The 17,901-nt window shown below is 48.0% G+C and overlaps 1 protein-coding gene and 1 pseudogene across 1 annotated transcript in view; both read right to left on the bottom strand.

The window, feature by feature from the left end:
- CABP1 (calcium binding protein 1) overlaps window positions 1–17,901 on the bottom strand; it is an 84,631-nt gene that overhangs the window by 33,386 nt on the left and 33,344 nt on the right. The gene's annotated exons all lie outside the window — the stretch shown is intronic.
- Window positions 13,321–17,163, bottom strand: LOC108290405 (annotated as a pseudogene).

The raw sequence follows: 17,901 nt of genomic DNA, 5'->3' as shown, positions 1-17,901 counted from the left end.
AAAAAAAAAAAAAAAGACAGAACACTTGGCCAGGTGCAGTGGCTCATGCCTATACCTAGCACCGTGGGGTGGATCACATGAGGTCAGAAGCTCGAGACCAGCCTGGCCAACATGGTGAAACCCCATGTCTACTGAAAATACAAAAATTAGCCAGCCATGATAGAAGACACCTGTAATCTCAACTATTCGGGAGCCTGAGGCACAAGAATTGCTTGAACCTGGGAAGCGGAGATTGCAGTGAGCTGAGATCCTGCCAGTGCACTCCAGCCTGGGCAACAGAGTGAGACCCTGTCATGAATAAATAAATAAATAGCACACCTGATCTCCAAATGTTAGAACCTACTGTCTCCATCATTTCTTATTCAGAATATTCCCCCCATTCTTTGCCTAATCCAGAGCAGTTGCCAGCCTCTCCGAGATAGTCACTGGATGCAGGAAGTAATCACCCACTATGCTTCCCACCTTTAATACTGGTGCCATGCACCCCAGTGCTCTAGCAGGGTAGACATATCCGATAAGTTGACAGCACACCAGAAGTCACCCATGACATCTATGCAGTTTCCATGAGAGGAAATGCAACCCACGTTCAGATGACCTCACTGCATTCCAGCCACCGTGCCCTCCTTTACGGTCTGTCTCCCCACATCCCACTAAACTGTACATTCCATGAAAGCAGAGACAAGCTCTGCTTTATATACATCCTGCACTCAGCACAGTGACCAAAACATAACAGCATAATAGGTGCTCACCCAATATTATTTAGTGAATGAGTAACAAATTTTTAAAAAGAAAACCATTATTGCTTTTTTTTTTTTTGAGATGGAGTCTCACTCTGTCACCCAAGCTGGAGTGCAGTGGTACAATCTCAGCTCACTGCAACCTCTGCCTCCTGGCTTCAAGCAATTCTCCTGCTTCAGCCCCCCAAGTACCTGGGATTATAGGCAGGCGCCACCACACCCAGCTAATTTTTGTATTTAGTAGAGATGGGCTTTTGCCAGGTTGGCCAGGCTAGTCTCGAACTCCTGACCTCAGGTGATCCACCTGGCTCAGCCTCCCAAAGTGCTGGATTACAGGCGTGAGCCAATGCACCCGGCCCATTATTGCTTTTATAGAAATGAGTCCTCTATGCCCGGACTCAGTAGAGGGGGGAGGGGGGCCTTAAAAGAAGACGCTGCACGGGCTGCTGTTTTCCTTCAGATGGGTCATTTCTGTCACGTGTAAATACACCTGGATCCTGGGTGACCGGCAAGCATAAAGGTGTATGTGACCTTTAAGGACCAGGGATGTTTTGCCACGGGCAGGAGGGGTCTAGGTTTTAATTGCCTGGAGGTTCCATCCACAACCAGTCAGCCAACAGTGCAGTCTGTGAGCGGGGCGGTTACATCTGTGGCACTTGGAGTGGTGCCTGGCTCTGCACCAAGCAGACCTACTGGTACCGCACAGTTAAAGCAAAGTGGGTTCAGCAAAGGAAGCTCCGGTTGCTGCATAGACAGGTAGAGCTCCTCATGAAATTGAATAAAACAAGACCGACCTTCTCAACAGACTTAAGTATTAGCAGAGGGATGGGAGGCATGGGGAATTCAAAGATGTAACTCTTTACCCAGTAGTACGAAAGTATTTCAATATTTTAACAATGGAAAGGCAATACCAGAGCACATCAGCTGCTTTCCAGTCCTAAATATTAGAATTCTGCCCACCATCCCTCTCCTTTAAAAAGCTGCCACTTCCAGATTGTTGAACAGGATGTATAGGCAATGCCTGTAGGAGGACATCTCAACATTGTGGTTCTGGCTGACAGGGCCTTGCTGGGAGGCTCCTCACCTTACAGAGTTCTGAGATCATTTTCCCTTCATAAGTGACATAACCGACCTGAACGAGGACTCCAGGTAGCTGCCCTATCTGGGGAACAATCATTTCTGCAGATACGTGACTGGCTGTTGGAGAAATCCAGACACCTTATCAAGCAGATCTCTATTCTCCCAGCTCTGACACAGCCAGCCCTGTCCCTGTGCTGTGTGTAACCCAGCAACAAAGATGTACACAGGGACCAGGCTGAAGGAGGGAGTCACCACTCTGGAGCGAAAAAACCTCCAAAGATGCTCAGCCTTTAACGGAGGAGGGCTTTTAGAAAAAAAATCCAGCAAATTCTCTGCCCTTTCAACTTCACTTTCTGTTCTCTTTTTATCTGCTTTCAGCATTCCCAATTAATCTTGGAATGAGAGCTGAGGGCAAGAAGCCAGCGGTGCCTGAGGGATGCTAAAGAGCCAACCGATCCAGGGAAACAAATGCCAGCGAGGGACCCCACAGCAAAGAGACAGACACTGTGAGCAAGTCTACTGTTTCCATGAGGCTTGCGAGGCGTGTGCGCGGGTCTCCGCATTGGCACCATCTGCCAATTCCTCAGGAGGACAGAACAAACCAGTGAGGCATGAAGATTAGATTATGTAACGCTCGAGGATTGCTGTTTTCAAAGAGGAAACAAATGGAACGAATTGATTTGCTTGTCAAAGTCATGTCGCTGAAGGAGATCTATTCTCTCCTCTTCTAAGAGGACCTCATTAAAGAGTGGAATGGTTTCACAGATTCAGAAACTGTGAGACCACAATCCACTCCATTCATAAGAGCAAGTCCACTTTCCAGAGTTGCACTGACATATCCTATTCTAGTCCCCAAGCCTGAAGAAATGTCTATCCACCTACTACCTAAAGGGTACCGATGTGGTGAGGAACGTGATTGTCAGTTGCTAACCATAAGATTCAGAACCTGCGGCCAGACGTCGTGGCTCACGCCTGTAATCCCAGCACTTTGAGAGGCCAGGGTGGGTGGATCATGTGAGGTCAGAAGTTCAAGACCAGCCTGGCCAACACGGTGAAATCCCATCTCTACTAAAAATACAAAAATTACTTGGGCGTGGTGGCACAAACCTGTAATCCCAGCTACTTGGGAGGCGGAGGCACGAGAATCGCTTGAGCCTAAGAGGCAGAAGTTGCAGTGAGCCAAGATCAAGCCACCGCACTCCAGCCTGGGTGACAGAGCAAGACTCTGTCTCAAAAACAAACAAACAAACAAACAAAAAAACCCAGAACCTGTGTGCTTTGCCTGAACTATCTTGCTTCTGGGGAAGCAGTGTCTCATTCTGAGACCAGTGGGATTGTATTTACTATTCAGAGCTCTAAACAAGTGCTCTTGATAGAGGAAGGATGTGGGTTTTTGTTTGTTTGTTTTGTTTTGTTTTTTGAGACGGAGTCTTGCTCTGTCGCCCAGGCCGGAGTACAATGGTGCAATCTCGGCTCACTGCAACCTCCCAGGTTCAAGCGATTGTCCTGCCTGAGCCCCTTGAGTAGCTGGAATTACAGGTGTGCACCACCATGCCCAGTTAATTTTTACATTTTTAGTAGAGATGGGATTTCACCATGTTGGCCAGGATGGTCTTGATCTCCTGACCTTATGATCTACCCACCTCAGCCTCCCAAAGTGCTGGGATTACAGGCATGAGCCACTGGAAATGTGTTCCTAAAAATATATGTATCAGAAAAAAAAAAAAAAAATATATATATATATATATACACACACACACACACAGACACACACACACACATATCAGGAAGGGAAACTCATTGAATTTCTGAGAGTCCTCTGCCATTGCTGGGCTTCTCTAAAATGCCCAGCACAATAGTTTTTCTAGTATCCTCAGGAGATCTGAGGAATGAACAAATGAGAACCCTGAACCTGCTGCCATGGTTCCATCCCTCAGGTTTCACTGCCTCCCTGAGATACCAGGATTTAAATATCGTCTTTATCTAGCATGCAAATGAAGCCTCCTGTACCAGATAGTTTCCATTTGCCCTCCAGATCGGCTCTTCCACCCTTCTCTGAGCTGCCCTTGGCCTTGGCGGGCTGACCTACATGGACTGCAGCAGCTCGCTCTCCTGCCCTCTAGCTTCCAGGCGGTACAGCCAATGGGAGCGGCAGCGGGAGATGGGAGGGTGGGAGGACAGCATGGGTGAAGTGTTTCTTTCCCCAGTTCCCTCCTGCCGGATCGCCTTTGGTGCGTTGTGCCTTTTGATAAAAGGTCACCCCTCTTTCTCAAGGCAGCCTGCTCCACACAACTCTCTCTTTCTGGGTTCTGTCATTTCTCCCTCCCCTCAACCTTCAGCTCTAAGACTGGTAAAGGCCCTGTGGGTACTGCACCATCCCTTACAGCTTTCCCAGGCCCTGCTGAAACCTTGTAAATACTCCATTTATTAAATCTTCTTCTAATGATCTAATCTGAATGTGCCATCTGTTTCTTATACCAACCCTGCCTGACACACCTTTCCCACGTGACCCTAATTAACAATACACTATGCTATCACTTCATGTAGTTATTCTCAATGTTCACCTTTTCCCAAGGCTATAATAACAACTTAAAGATAAAACTTAATTCCTCTTTACAACATAATTGTGCAGTAGAGTTTGTATGAGCTAAATATAATTCAGAGAACAAGCATTTTCATGCCATCAAAATTCATGTTAACAACTATAAAGAGAACTGAGGCCCTTGACTTTCAGTGTACCCGAAAACATATTCTAGTATTTAAATCCATCTAACAAATATTTGAAAATCTATTACGTGTCCAGTGAGGTGGTGATCTTACAGTGGGGAAAAACATAGAAGTGGCCACCGCTTTTGTGAAACTTGGTCTCATTTTCTGCCATAAATATGCTCCTAGGCCAGCTTGGTGGCTCACACCTGTCATCCTAACACTTTGTAGGGCGCTGAGGTGGGAGGATTGCTCAGACCCAGGAGTTTGAGATCAGCCCAGGCAACTTAATGAGACCTCGTCTCTACTAAAAATAAAAAATAAAAAATCAGCCAGGCATGGTAGTGCATGTGTGTGGTCCCAGCTACGACGAAAGCTGAGGGGGAGGATTGCTTGAGCCTAGAAGATCGAAGCTGCATGAGCTATGCTCATGCCACTACACTCCAGCCTGGATGAAAGAGCAAGACTCTGTCTCAAAAGGATTTTTTTTAAGTAAACAAATAAATGTGCTCCTAAAAAGTTGAATGTAAATTGCAATTCCATAAATCCAATAATATGTTGTGTGATCATGGGGAGCATACTATCTGAATAACTTGTAAAATAATTACCTTTAATCTTTTGAACCAAATTTTTCATCCACCCAGGTACTTCAAATGAAATTTATCTTTAGTCTGTAGGGAGGATTGATCTCCTTCGATGCTCCTGGAATGGTGGAAATTGTGGAATGGAATTTAGAGGAAAGATAAGGGAATTACCATTTATAGACCACATATAGAAATGCTAGCCAATTTGCATCTTTTAGCATATTTAACCCTGAGAAGAAACACATAGTCCATCATTCCCTTATTTTCTATTTCTGAAAATAAAATTTAAAAAATTAGTATGGCAGGTGTAGAATTCAAAATCCATTTTTTCCAAATAAGAAAGCAAAGCAAAATGATTCAGTGCAGGACTCTAAAGATTACATTATCCCCCAGCTTCAGTGGCTTCCTGCTGCTTTTAGGATCAAGTCCAAAATTCTTCCCAGGGCCACTGTTCCCACGCTCATCAGTTCTCCAGACCGTCCAGGCTCATACCCCCTTGAAAGCTTTTGCCCTCCTCAATGTCCCTGGTCCCTCTGCAACCTCTTCCTCTCCCAGCTCCCCCAGATTAACTCAGATGCATCCCTTCAGTTTCCACTCAGTTTCCACTTCCCAGGGAAAGCCTGTCTCCCCAGCTGGGCCCATGTCACCGTATCTTTAGTGCTGAACACCAGGGAAGGGCTCATTTGTTTCCTGGGTGAACAGATGAGGAAGGGCTGCCCAGAAGGGTTGCCCTGCCTCAGGCCAGCCATTTCCCTGGTTGGGTTTCCTTTGGTCCCAGAGGCCTGGCAAAGCCTCCCTCATGAAAAGGGTGGCTGGGATTACACTCCTGAAATCCCAACACTTTGGGCAGCCAAGGTAGGCAGGTCGCTTGAGGCCAGGAGTTCCAGACTAGCCTGGGCAACAAAGTAAAACCCCCTCTCTACAAAAAAATTTTAAAAATAGCTTGGGTAGCAGTGCGAGGTGGCCCACCCCTGTAATCTCAGCACTTTGGGAGGCTGAGGCAGGAGGATTGCCGGAGCTCAGGAGTTCCTGAGACCAGCCTGGGCAACATGGAGAAACCCTGTCTCTACTAAAATACAAAAAATTAGCTAGGCATGGCGGCAGCCGCCTGTAATCCCAGCTACTTGGAAGGCTGAGGCAGGAGAATCGCTGGAACCCAGGAGTCGGAGGTTGCAGTGGGCCGGGATCGCGTCACTGTACTCCCGCCTGGAAGACAGAACCAAACTCGGTCTCAAAATAAAAAACCTTGTAAAAAAGCTTGGGTCGGGGGCCGGGCGCGGTGGCTCAAGCCTGTAATCCCAGCACTTTGGGAGGCCGAGGCGGGTGGATCACGAGGTCAAGAGATCGAGACCATCCTGGTCAACATGGTGAAACCCCGTCTCTACTAAAAATACAAAAAATTAGCTGGGCATGGTGGCGCATGCCTGTAATCCCAGCTACTCAGGAGGCTGAGGCAGGAGAATTGCCTGAACCCAGGAGGCGGAGGTTGCGGTGAGCCGAGATCGCGCCATTGCACTCCAGCCTGGGTAACAAGAGCGAAACTCCGTCTCAAAAAAAAAAAAAAAAAAAAAAAAAAAAAAAAAAAAAAAAAAAAAAAAAAAAAGCTTGGGTGACTGTGCAAGCCCGTGGTCCCAGCTACTCAGGAGGCTGAAGCGGGAGGATCGCCTAACCTGGGGAGGTGGAGGTTGCAGTGAGCTGCGATCGCGCCACTGCACTCCAACCTGGGCAACAGAGCTAGACACTGTCTCAAATCAGAAAGCAAAGAAAGGTCAAAAGAACCCTCATTTGAGGTTCTAGAAGGTCTTTGCCTTCTCTCTTACCCTCTCAAGTGCACACTCAGGTGTTCCAGGACCTGGAGCTCCAGCCGAGGTGGGAACAAAGCCGTCCCAAGGATCCCCCACTGACGACAGAAAGCTCTTGAGGCCTCGCACCTGAGAACTTGGTTGGCACGAGGCCACGTGACGCGAGGTGGCTGCGCATGCGCAGGACGATTAGTCAGCAGCCTCGCCAGCCCCGCCCTGAAGCTGCGAGGACAGGAGCTGGCGCAGCAGCTGAGCTGGGGGATTCCAGAGATCACCTGAAAGGTCAGGGTGGGGTTGGAGTGTATTGAGCACCACCCGGTGGCAGGCATTGAACTGCATTCCCTCACTGTAAACTCTCACAGGCTCTGTGTAAGAGGGACACAGGCACGTTGGTGTGTCCATTTTACAGATAGGAAAACTGAGGCCCTGTTGCCTTTTTTTTTTTGAGACAGCTTCGCTCTTGTGGCCCAGGCTGGAGTGCAATGGCGCAACCTCAGCTCTCTGCAACCTCCGTCTCCCAGGTTCAAGCAATTCTCCTGCCTCAGCCTCCCAAGTAGCTGGAATTGTAGGAGTGCACCACCACGCCCAGCTAATTTTTTGTATTTTTAATAGAGATGGGGTTTCACGATGTTGGCCAGGCTGCTCTCAAACTCCTGACCTCAGGTGATCCGCCCACCTTAGTCTCCCAAAGTGCTGGGATTACATGCAGGCACCACCAGGCCCAGCCCCTGTTGTCTTTAGAACTTGTCCAAGTCCACAAGTGCAGTACTGGGATTTGAACCCAAGTTGCTCAGGCTCCCAAAGGCCCAAGCTCTTTTAGATACCCCCATATTCAAAAGTAAAGTTTGTTTTCCCAAAGTATAGTCACCACTGGAGGGAATTCCTTCTTTTCTTTCCTGGTAACCCCAAACCAGCTGCCTGCATGGAGTTACCTCCTGGCTATGTGACCTTGGGCAAGTCATGTCACCACTGAGCCTGAACTTCATCATCTATAAAATGATGACATAGCTGGGCACTGTGGCATATGCCTGTAGTCCCAGCTACTTGGGAGGCTGAGGTGGGAGGATCTCTTGAGCCCAGGAGTTTAAGACTGCAGTGAGCTATGATCACACCTCAGCACTCCAGCCTGGGCAACAGAGTGAGGCCCCACCTCTTTAAAAAAAAAAAAATGATGACAATATTGCCTGCCTCTCATGACTTACCTAACTCTTCCTACAAAAATCTAGTGATTCCTACCAGGTGCTAGGTACCATGCTAGTCCCAGGGAGTATACCATAAAAAGAAGAGAAAACAAGAGATCATCTAGCAATTAAGCAAGATAGCATGTGAACATGCTAATAAACTCCAAAGCCCTGTCAGGGATTGTTCTAGAAACCTGGGCAAGGTTGGACCCATTTCTCATTAAGAACAGATGAGATCTAAAAATGGGCTTGGCATCCCCACTGAAGCCTGCGTTTCTCCTGCAGGCGTCCCTCGCTGGAAGGTGGGCAGTTCTGCTGTGGGTTTCTCACAGCTGGCTCCTGAGGAAGTGGAAGCAGCCTGCTCCAGGTGTGGGATTCACAGCCAGCAGCCTCTTCCCTTCATCTCCAGAGCAGTGGGCATTCCCATTGATTCATTAGAGAAGGGTCTGCGGTGCCCTTGGAGATTTCTACTCTTTGCTCCACTGCAAACAAAAAGAAACAGAAAGACAGAATTTGGGCCTATGCTGACATTTTGCTGGAATGTCCCATCTCGCCCAGGTTCCCAAACACATATAGAAGGTTATTCACACAAATGCATCTAGTCAGAGCCCCTTACTCAGGTACAAGAGTGCCGGCATGTGCCTGGCTCAAAGTCTAGCCTAGGAGAAAAATATCAAGCCAGGCCTTGGCCAATTCTCCTTTTAGCAGATATTCTGGGGAGAAACAAAACAAAACAAACAAAAACCCTGGAGTGCCAGGATGCAGGGACAGAGCCTTAGACTGGCTAAACTGGAAGGCCAGTGAGTTCAACAGACTGAGGCCCAGAGAGGTGAAGTTCGCTACCCAGGGCCACACAGCAAGTCCATGAAAATCCCAGGAATTCATGGAGCCAACACACGTGTTTTTGAGTGCCAGTTATGTGCCAGGCACTGTTCTAGCTCCTACAGAGAAAGCAGAGTCAAAACAGACAAAAACTCCTGCCCTCTTAGAGCTGGTGCTCTGGTAGAAGGAGCCAGACAATAAAAAGATGAATTAGTAAGATGCGTCGTACGCTGGATGACAATAAATTCGATGGAGCAGAACGCAGCTGGGAAAGGGAACAAGGCGTGTATACTGCATGGGTGTGATTTTAAGTAGGATGGTCGGGAACGCCTCCCTGAGAAGTTGTCATTTGAGCAAAGACCTGAAGGAGGTGAGGGATGAAAACATGCCAGTATCAGGGGGAAGAGTGTCCCAGGAGAAGGGAGCAGTGCAGAGCCACAGGCAGGAGTGGACCCAGTGCGTTCCCAGGGGCAGCAAGGAGACCACTGGAGTGAAGGGGATGAGCAGGAAGACAGGATGAAGAAAGCAGGGGCCAGGCATGGTGGCTCACGTCTGTTATCCCAGCACTTTGGGAGGCTAAAGTGGGCAGATCACCTGAGGTCAAGAGTTTGAGACCAGCCTGGCCAACATGGCAAAAACCGTCTCTACTAAAAACACAAAAATTAGGTGGGTGTGGTGGCGTGCACCTGTAATACCAGCTTCTCGGGAGGCTGAGACAGGAGAATTGCTCAAACTCGGAAGTGGAGGTTGCAGTGAGTTGAAGTCGCGCCATTGCACTCCAGGCTGGGTGACAGAGTGAGACAGCGTCTCATCCAAAAAAAAAAAAAAAGAAGAAGCAGCAGCAAGAGGAACCACGTCACATAGGAGCCTCATAGGTCACTGTATGAGCTCTGAGTTTTTTTTCTGGAGACAGAGTTTTGCTCTTGTTGCCCAGGCTGGAGTGCAGTGGTGCTATCTCAGCTCACCACAACCTCCACCTCCTGGGTTCAAGCAATTCTCCTGCCTCAGCCTCCTGAGTAGCTGGGATTACAGGCATACACCACCATGCCTGGCTAATTTTTTGTATTTTTAGTAGAGACAGGATTTCACCATGTTGGTGAGGCTGGTCTCAAACTCCCAACCTCAGGTGATCCGCTCATCTTGACCTCCCAAAGCACTGGGATTATGGGAACGAGCCACCGCGCCTAGCCAGAGCTTTGGCTTTTATTCCAAATGAGATTGGGAAGCATTGAAGAGTTTGAGGCAGAGACATGACATGATCTGACCAAATAAAAAGCCTGAAACTACTTCTATGCATGCATGCATGCATGCATTCATTCATTCATTCCTTCATTCATTCCTCTTAGGTGCCAGGCACTCTGCTGATGACAAGCTGGATGTCCCCAGAATGACCCACAGGGCCCTTGATGTGCATTTTGTACTGACTGTAGAGTCCACAGCAAAGAGAAAGGAGGGTCAGCCACTGCCTTCCCTTTGGCCACCGGACACCCTCCACCCTGATGCCCGCTCCTTCCTCTCCTCGCCCTGCAGCCCAGGAAGAAGGGCCCCAGATGGCTGCAGGGCTCTGTGCTTAGGAGGCTGCTAGAACCTGCAGGTTATAAACAGCATCTCCTGCCGCAGGCAATCAAGCTGCTCTGTCCAAATGAGTCAGAGGCACAGAGCCACAGCCCCCCAAACTGCAGCATCCCTCCCGCACCCCACCCTGAATTCCCTCTTTGTCCTCTTAACCAAGGCCAGGCCTCTGCTTCTCTTTTCACCATGACCCTTTCTGACCTCTTTACTCCCCACTTATCCCAGGCTCTACCTCGTGGAGCACCGGAAAGCCCCACTACTTCCTTGGTTCTAAGACACAGGATTGGATTATATATATATATATTTCAAGATGGAGTCTCGCTCTGTTGTCCAGGTTGGAGTGCAGTGTCGTGATCTCAGCTCACTGCAGCCTCTGCCTCCCAAGTTCAAGTGATTCTCCTGCCTCAGTCTCCCAAGTAGCTGCGACTACAGGGGATGCCACCACACCTGGCTAATTTTTTTATTTTTGGTGGAGACGGGGTTTCGCCATGTTGGCCAGGCTGGTCTCGAACTCCTGACCTCAAGTGATCCGTCCACCTTGGCTTCCCAAAGTGCTGGGATTACAGGTGTGAGCTACATGCCTGGCTTTTTGTTTGAGACAAAAGTCTCACTCCATCACCCAGGCTGGAATGCAATGGCACAATCATAACTCACTGCAGCCTCAAACTCCTGGGCTCAAGTAGCTGAGACTACAGGCACACACAAGCCATGCTTGGCTAATTTTTAAAAATTTTTTGTAGAAACAGGGTCTCAACTCCCTGCCCTTGAGCAATCCTCCCACCTAGACCTCTCTCAGAGTGCTGGGATTACAAGTGTGAGCCACCGTGCCTGGCCTAATACAGGATTTGTACTCTTCATAAGCAAGGAAACTTCACCAGCCCCATCTTACACAGGAAGACACTGAGACACCAGGGAGCCGCTTGATTTGTCCAATGTTATGCCTTAGACATCCCCTGTGAGGACCTGATGTCACCAGGAAGACATGGTCACATCACCGGGTGCCCCGGAGATCTATGCAGCCACTTGGCCCAACCCAACCCTGACTCACCGCTGTGTGTGAAGGTAAAAAAGGAAAAGTTCAAGGAGCGGCAAGACGAGGAAGGCAGAGGTGCACAGTACCGCTTCCTCCGGCCATCCCTTCCAGCTCCTAAGGTGAGAGGCCCTCTGCCCCTCCCCAAAACCTAGACTAGCTCTCCCTTGGGTGGCACTGGGTAAAACTCTATGTAATAGTCCCCACAAGATCTGTCTGTGGAAAGAGACACTTTGCTTAAGGGTGAGGGTGATGTAACATTTGACTCCACTGACCCACTACCAGGGTTGTGCCTGATCATCCCCCAAAATTCCAAGGTTCCATAGTGATTCCCTTCAATCCTCTCCTCCATCATGCTGGAAGCCTTACAAAATAGTAAAAAGGGCATGCATTTAGAGATCAGATGAATTTAGGCTTCCTCCCGAATTCTGTCATTTCCTAGCTGTTGTGACCTTGGGCAAGTCGCTTCACCTCTCTGAGTTTCATTCACTTATCCATTTGTCTAGCAAATACATGTTAAGCAACACCTACTATGCGCCAGGCACTGCTCTAGGTCCTGCCCTTACCGCAGTGAAGGAGAGAGACAAAGTCTCTGGGCTTATTTGTTCGTTTTTTGAGGCAGCGTCTTGCTCTGTCACCCAGGCTGGAGTACAGTGGTGTGATCACAGCTCACTGCAGCCTCGACCTCCTGGGCTCAAGCGATCCTCCTGCCTCAGCCTCCTGAGGAGCTGGGACTACAGGCATGAGCTGCCACATCCAGCCAAAGTCTCTGCTTTTACTGGACTTTCATTTTGGTGGAGCAAGTGAGGAGACATAAAAAAGCAGGCAAACAGTTTGGAAGCGATGTCTTCATGAAGAAAGTGAAACAAGGGAATGTAATCCTGACTGGCGTGGGTGTGGGTTCTCTTTTCCGTAAGGTGGTCAGGAAGGAAGTGACATTTATTCTGAGACCTCAATGATGACAAAGAGCTGGCTGTGAGACCTAGGGGGTACACAGACCTTGAGGAAGGGATGAGTTTGGTGTGTGGAGCCTCCGTAGTGGGAGCAGAGTGAGCCAGGGGGAGAGAGGGAGGAGATGAGGTCAGAGAGGTAGGCAGGTGCTAGATCACAGAGCTTCAAGTGACGAGCATCTTGACCGCATTTGGTGAGATGATGCGGTAATCTGGCATAAAACTTGGCATACAGTAAGTGCTCAATATGCAGGAACTATTCTGTAATGCGCAGTAACTATTATGATGACAAGCCTTCCCTGTCCTCCTCCTCTTCCTCCCAGGGACACTCACGCTCCTCCCCGTTCCCCCCCACCCCTCTCTGCACCACCTTCTCTCCCTGGTCCAAGGAAAAGAATCTCTGCAGAGAGAAGGAAGCATCCCCCACCCTCCCTCCTCCCCCTCCCCTTCCTCCTGCAAACCCTCCCACCGCAGCCCAGTGATTTTCCTGCCTCTCGCAAGGCGATTTTATTAAACATCTCGAAAAAATATTCTTTCACTCCCTCTCTCTTTATTTATAAAAATCAACTTAACACCCTGCTCCTTTGTTCTATTTGGAAACTGGAACAGCCTGGTTTATATTTAGCTGAAATCCTGCTCCTTTCCCCACAGATTCCGGCACAGCCCAATGAACTAGAGGGGCTAAGGAAGGAGGAGGGGGAGAGGGGGCTGAAGAAGGAAAGGGGGATTCGAAGGACAGGGCAAAAGGCACTGTCCCCCAGAGTCTGAAGGACCTGGCAGGGGAGGCGGAGAAAAGTCTCTCCCAAGACATCAAGGTGCTCCGAGCCCAGGCGCTGCTGCATTGACCATCATTATATCACTCTCTATACCCATCCGAATGTCCCTAGCAAAAGAGAAACAGGGGATTGAGAATACGAAGTAGAAAGACTCAAGCCCTCATAAAACCTTAATGGTTTTAAACCAGGCTTGGAGGGGCAGTATAAGGCAGTCATTAGGACCGTGGGTCTGGGTTCAAATACAAGCTCTCTCTGCCCCTCACTGGCTGGATGCCCCTGAGAGGTTAACATGCTCACTGTGCTGTGTGGCACAGGAAGGTGCTTGATCAACGGTGGCTGTTGTTAATAATCACCGCAGGCTGAAGGAAACTGCTCAACTCCTCTAGCTCCAAGGTTCTACTCAAAACTGCTTCCTCCATGAAGCCTTCTCAGATTAAACTCATCTATTCAACTAACAGCACTGGGCTAGACACTGGGGCTATGGAGATGAATGAGCAGGATCTCACAGGACCCTGTGTGATCCGAGATCGACATACATAATCGCCACAGAGAGTACTAAGTTCCAGAGGAGACTTAGGCTCCATGTGGGCAAAACCAGTTCTCTGTTGTTCTCCACTCCGTGTGCAGAACTAAACAAAGCATCTGACACATAGGGGGACAGCACAGAACAATGGTTAGGAATATATCTAGGGCTAGGCTGGGCACAGTTGTAATGCCTGTAATCTCATGTCTGTAATCCCAGCCAGCACTTTGGGAAGCCGAGGGGGGCAGATCACCTGAGGTCAGGAGTTCAAGACCAGCCTGACCAACATGGAGAAATCCCATCTCTACTAAAAATACAAAATTAGCCAGGTGTGGTACCACATGCCTGTGATCCCAGCTACTCAGGAGGCTGAGGCAGGAGGATCACTTGAACCTGGGAGGCGGAGGTTGTGGTGAGCCAAGATCTCACCACTGCACTCCAGCCTGGGCAACAAGAGAGAAACTTCATCTAAAAAACAAAAGAATATATCTAGGGCTGAGCGAGGGGGCTCACGCCTGTAATCCCAATGCTTTGGGAGGCTGAGGCAAGAGGATCGTTTTAGCCCAGGAGTTCAACACCAGCCTAGGCAACATAGTGAGACACCATCTCTATGAGAAATTTAAAACAAATTAGCTGGGCATGGTGGCATTTGCTTGTAGTCCCAGCTAATCAGAACGCTGAGGCAGGAGATCCACTTGAGACCAGGAGGTCAAGGCTGAAGTGAACCGTGTCCATGCCACTGCACTCTAGCCTGATGTATTAAATCTGTTCTTGCATTGCTATAAAGATACTACCTGAGACTGAGTAATTTATAAAGAGAAGAGATTTAATTGACTCACAGTTCCAGTATGGCTGGGGAGGCCTCAGGAAACTTACAATCATGGCAGAAGGTGAAGTGGAAGCAAGGCATGTCTTACATGGTGGCAGGCTGGAGAGGGCAAGAAGAGGGAAGCACCAGACACTTATTAAACAACCAGATCTCCGCCAGGTGTGGTGGCTCATGCCTGTAATCATAGCACTTTGGGAGGCTGAGGCGGGCAGATCATGAGGTCAAGAGATTGAGACCATTCTGGCCAACATGGTGAAACTCGGTCTCTACTGAAAATACCAAAATTAGCTGGGTGAGGTGGTGCATGCCTGTAATCCCAGCTACTTGGGAGGCTGAGGCAGGAGTATTGCTTGAAGCCGGGAGGCAGAGGTTGCAGTGAGCCGAGATCGCTCCACTGCAGTCCAGCCTGGTGACAGAGTGAGACTCTGTCTCAAAACAAAGAAAAAAAGAATACATTTGGGTTAGCTGAGTAAACATAGAAAAAAAAAAAAAAAAAAAAAAAGAATATATAATCTTAGTTCACTTCGTGGTCATGATAACTGATGAGAAAAAACACTTGATAAAATTAACACCTATTCATGGGTTAAAAACAAAAACTCTGACCATGTAGAGTTTAGAATGGAAGGAAACTCCCTCAACTTATTAAAGGCTGCTTCAAAATATTAATAGTTTGTTTGCATTTTCATATGCAATTTAGAATCTATTTGATGATTCCTACAAAAAGAAAAGCCTATTGGTATTTTTTTTTTATTTTAGAGATGGTGGGATCTCACTGTACCGCCCAGGCTGGTGTTGAACCCCCGCGCTAAAGTGATCCTCCCACCCCAGGCTCCTTTAAGTGCTGGGATTATAGGCATGAGCCCCTGAACCTGGTCGTATCCCTATGTATTTTACATTTTTTGATACTACCATAAATGTTTCTATACATTTAATTTCCCAGTTGTTCAAGCTAGTGTAGAGAAACATTTTTGTATATCGACCTTGTATCTTCTGACCTTGCTAAATAAAATTATTGGTTCTGATAGTTTTGTTGTATTGTAAATTCCTTAGCATTTTCTACATGCATAATCATGTCATTTGCAAATAAAGACAATTTCACTTTGCCTTTTCCCACTCTGTTTCTTGCCTCATGGTCCTGGCTAGGACCTCCAGCACAATGTTATTAATATATAGAAGTAGTGAGAGCAGATATTCTTGCCTTGTTCCCAACCTTAGGGAGAAAGTGTTTAAGTAAGTAGACTTTCACCATTCAATATGTTAGCTGTAGGTATTATAAAGTGGCCAAAACAATTTTGAAAAACAGAACAAAGTTGGAGCGACTTGATTTCAAGGAGAATTGTAAATCTGCATTAATCAAGACAGTGTGGGAAGTAGCATAATGATGCTGTATATCATGCAACAGAATAGAGAGCTCAAAAATAGATCCACATATATACAATCAATTAATTTTTGACAAAGGTGCTAGAGTGATTCAATGAGGAAGGGAAGCTGGGACTGAAACATATCTTTATGGAAGGAACAAATGAATCATGACCCCTACCTCACATCATAAACAAAAAGTTAACTTAAAATGAATCAGAGACCTAAATGGAAAAACTAAATCTACAAAACTTCTAGAAGGCCAGGCTCAGCGGCTTGTGCCTGCAATCTCAATGCTTTGGGAGGCTAAGGCAGGAGGAGCACTTGAGCCCAAGAGTTCAAGACCAGCTTGGGCAACATAGTGAAACCCTGTCTCTACAAAAAAAAAAAAAGTTAATTAGCCATTTGTGATGGTGTGCACCTGTAGTCCCAGCTACTTTGGAGACTGAAGTGGGAGGATTGCTTGAGCCCAGGAGTTCAAGACTGCAGCCATCATGAGCAGCTTCTTGGGCACAGGTGCTGAGACAATGCTAGTGCCCCTGGGTGCGGGGATGGGGTGCACCAGCACAGAGCCACAGCAACCTGTCACCTTGCAAGGGAGGACAGTGTGGGGCTTGCTGATCTTTTTCCCACAGTAGCCTCTGTGCACGGGGACAATGGAGAGCTTGGCCAGGATGATGTCCCCACGGATGGCAGTGGCCACCTCCTTGGAACACTTAACACCCAGACCAACGTGGCCATTGTAGTCCCCAATGGCAACAAATGCCTTGAACCTGGTGCACTGGCCACCTGGGTCTGCTTCTGCACCGGCATAATCTTCAAAACCTCGTCCTTGAGAGACGCCCCCAGGAAAAAGTCAATGATCTCAGATTCCTTGATGGGCAGGAAGAAGAGGTAGATCTCCTCCAGGGACTTTATCTTCATGTCCTTGACCAGGCGGCCCCGCTTGGTGACAGGCATCCACTCTTTATCCTTAGCCTTGCCTCCACGAGCTCTGCGGCCTCTGCCCTCCCAGCCCCTGACTGCAGGTCGAAACCTTCGCAGAAGCGGATTCCCCATCCAAGGGCCGCTCCCCACCCCACCTCCCCCGCTGCACCCGCGTCATCTGCCATTTGGTGTTTTATCCGAGAAGAAGCTGAAGGGGAGTTTATTAAGAAGTATCGACTCACACGATCACAAGGTGAAGCCCCACAATAGGCTGTCTGCAAGCCTAGGAGCAACGAAGCCAATCTGAAACCCAAAACCTCAAAAGTAGGGAAGCCCACAGTGCAGCTTTGTCTCTGGCCGAAGAGCCCCTGGCAAATCACTGGGGTAAATCCAAGAGTCCAAAAGCTGAAAACTTGGAGTCCAATGTTCGAGGGCAGGAAGCATCCAGTACAGGAGAAAGATGAAGGCCAGAAGGCTCAGCAAGTGGGCTCCTTCCACCTTCTTCTGCCTGCTTTATCCTAGCCGCACTGGCAGCTGATTAGATGGTGCCCTCCCAGATTGAGGGTGGGTCTGCCTCTCCCAGTCCACTGACTCAAATGTCAATCTCCTTTGGCAACAACCTCAGAGACACACCCAGGAACAAGACTTTGCATCCTTCAATCCAGTCAAGTTGACACTCAGTATTAACCAACACAAGTCTACCCCTTGTCAACTTGAACCCATACACATCTGCTGAAATCATACATAACCTTCAAATAAAGACAATAAGTCATTATTACACCCAAAATAATATGCCTATCCTTTGTGTAACCAGAAGCATGTTAATCCTTAATCTAAATGCTATTACATAAAGCTAACAACACTTAAATGTGATATGAAGTCAATAAATCTTCTGTCACGTGATAAAGGAAAAAGTAAGGAAATCACATGAAGACATTTTCTTAGTACAAGTGTATACACGCACAAACATATTCTTAACAAATAAGGAGGAAATATTCATGACAATTAGAGTCCTTGTTTTGG

This window comes from Cebus imitator, unplaced genomic scaffold, assembly GCF_001604975.1.
Source record: "Cebus imitator isolate Cc_AM_T3 unplaced genomic scaffold, Cebus_imitator-1.0 Scaffold434, whole genome shotgun sequence".
Classification (NCBI taxonomy): Eukaryota; Metazoa; Chordata; class Mammalia; order Primates; family Cebidae; genus Cebus; species Cebus imitator.
This window is presented reverse-complemented; position numbering and strand designations above follow the sequence as displayed.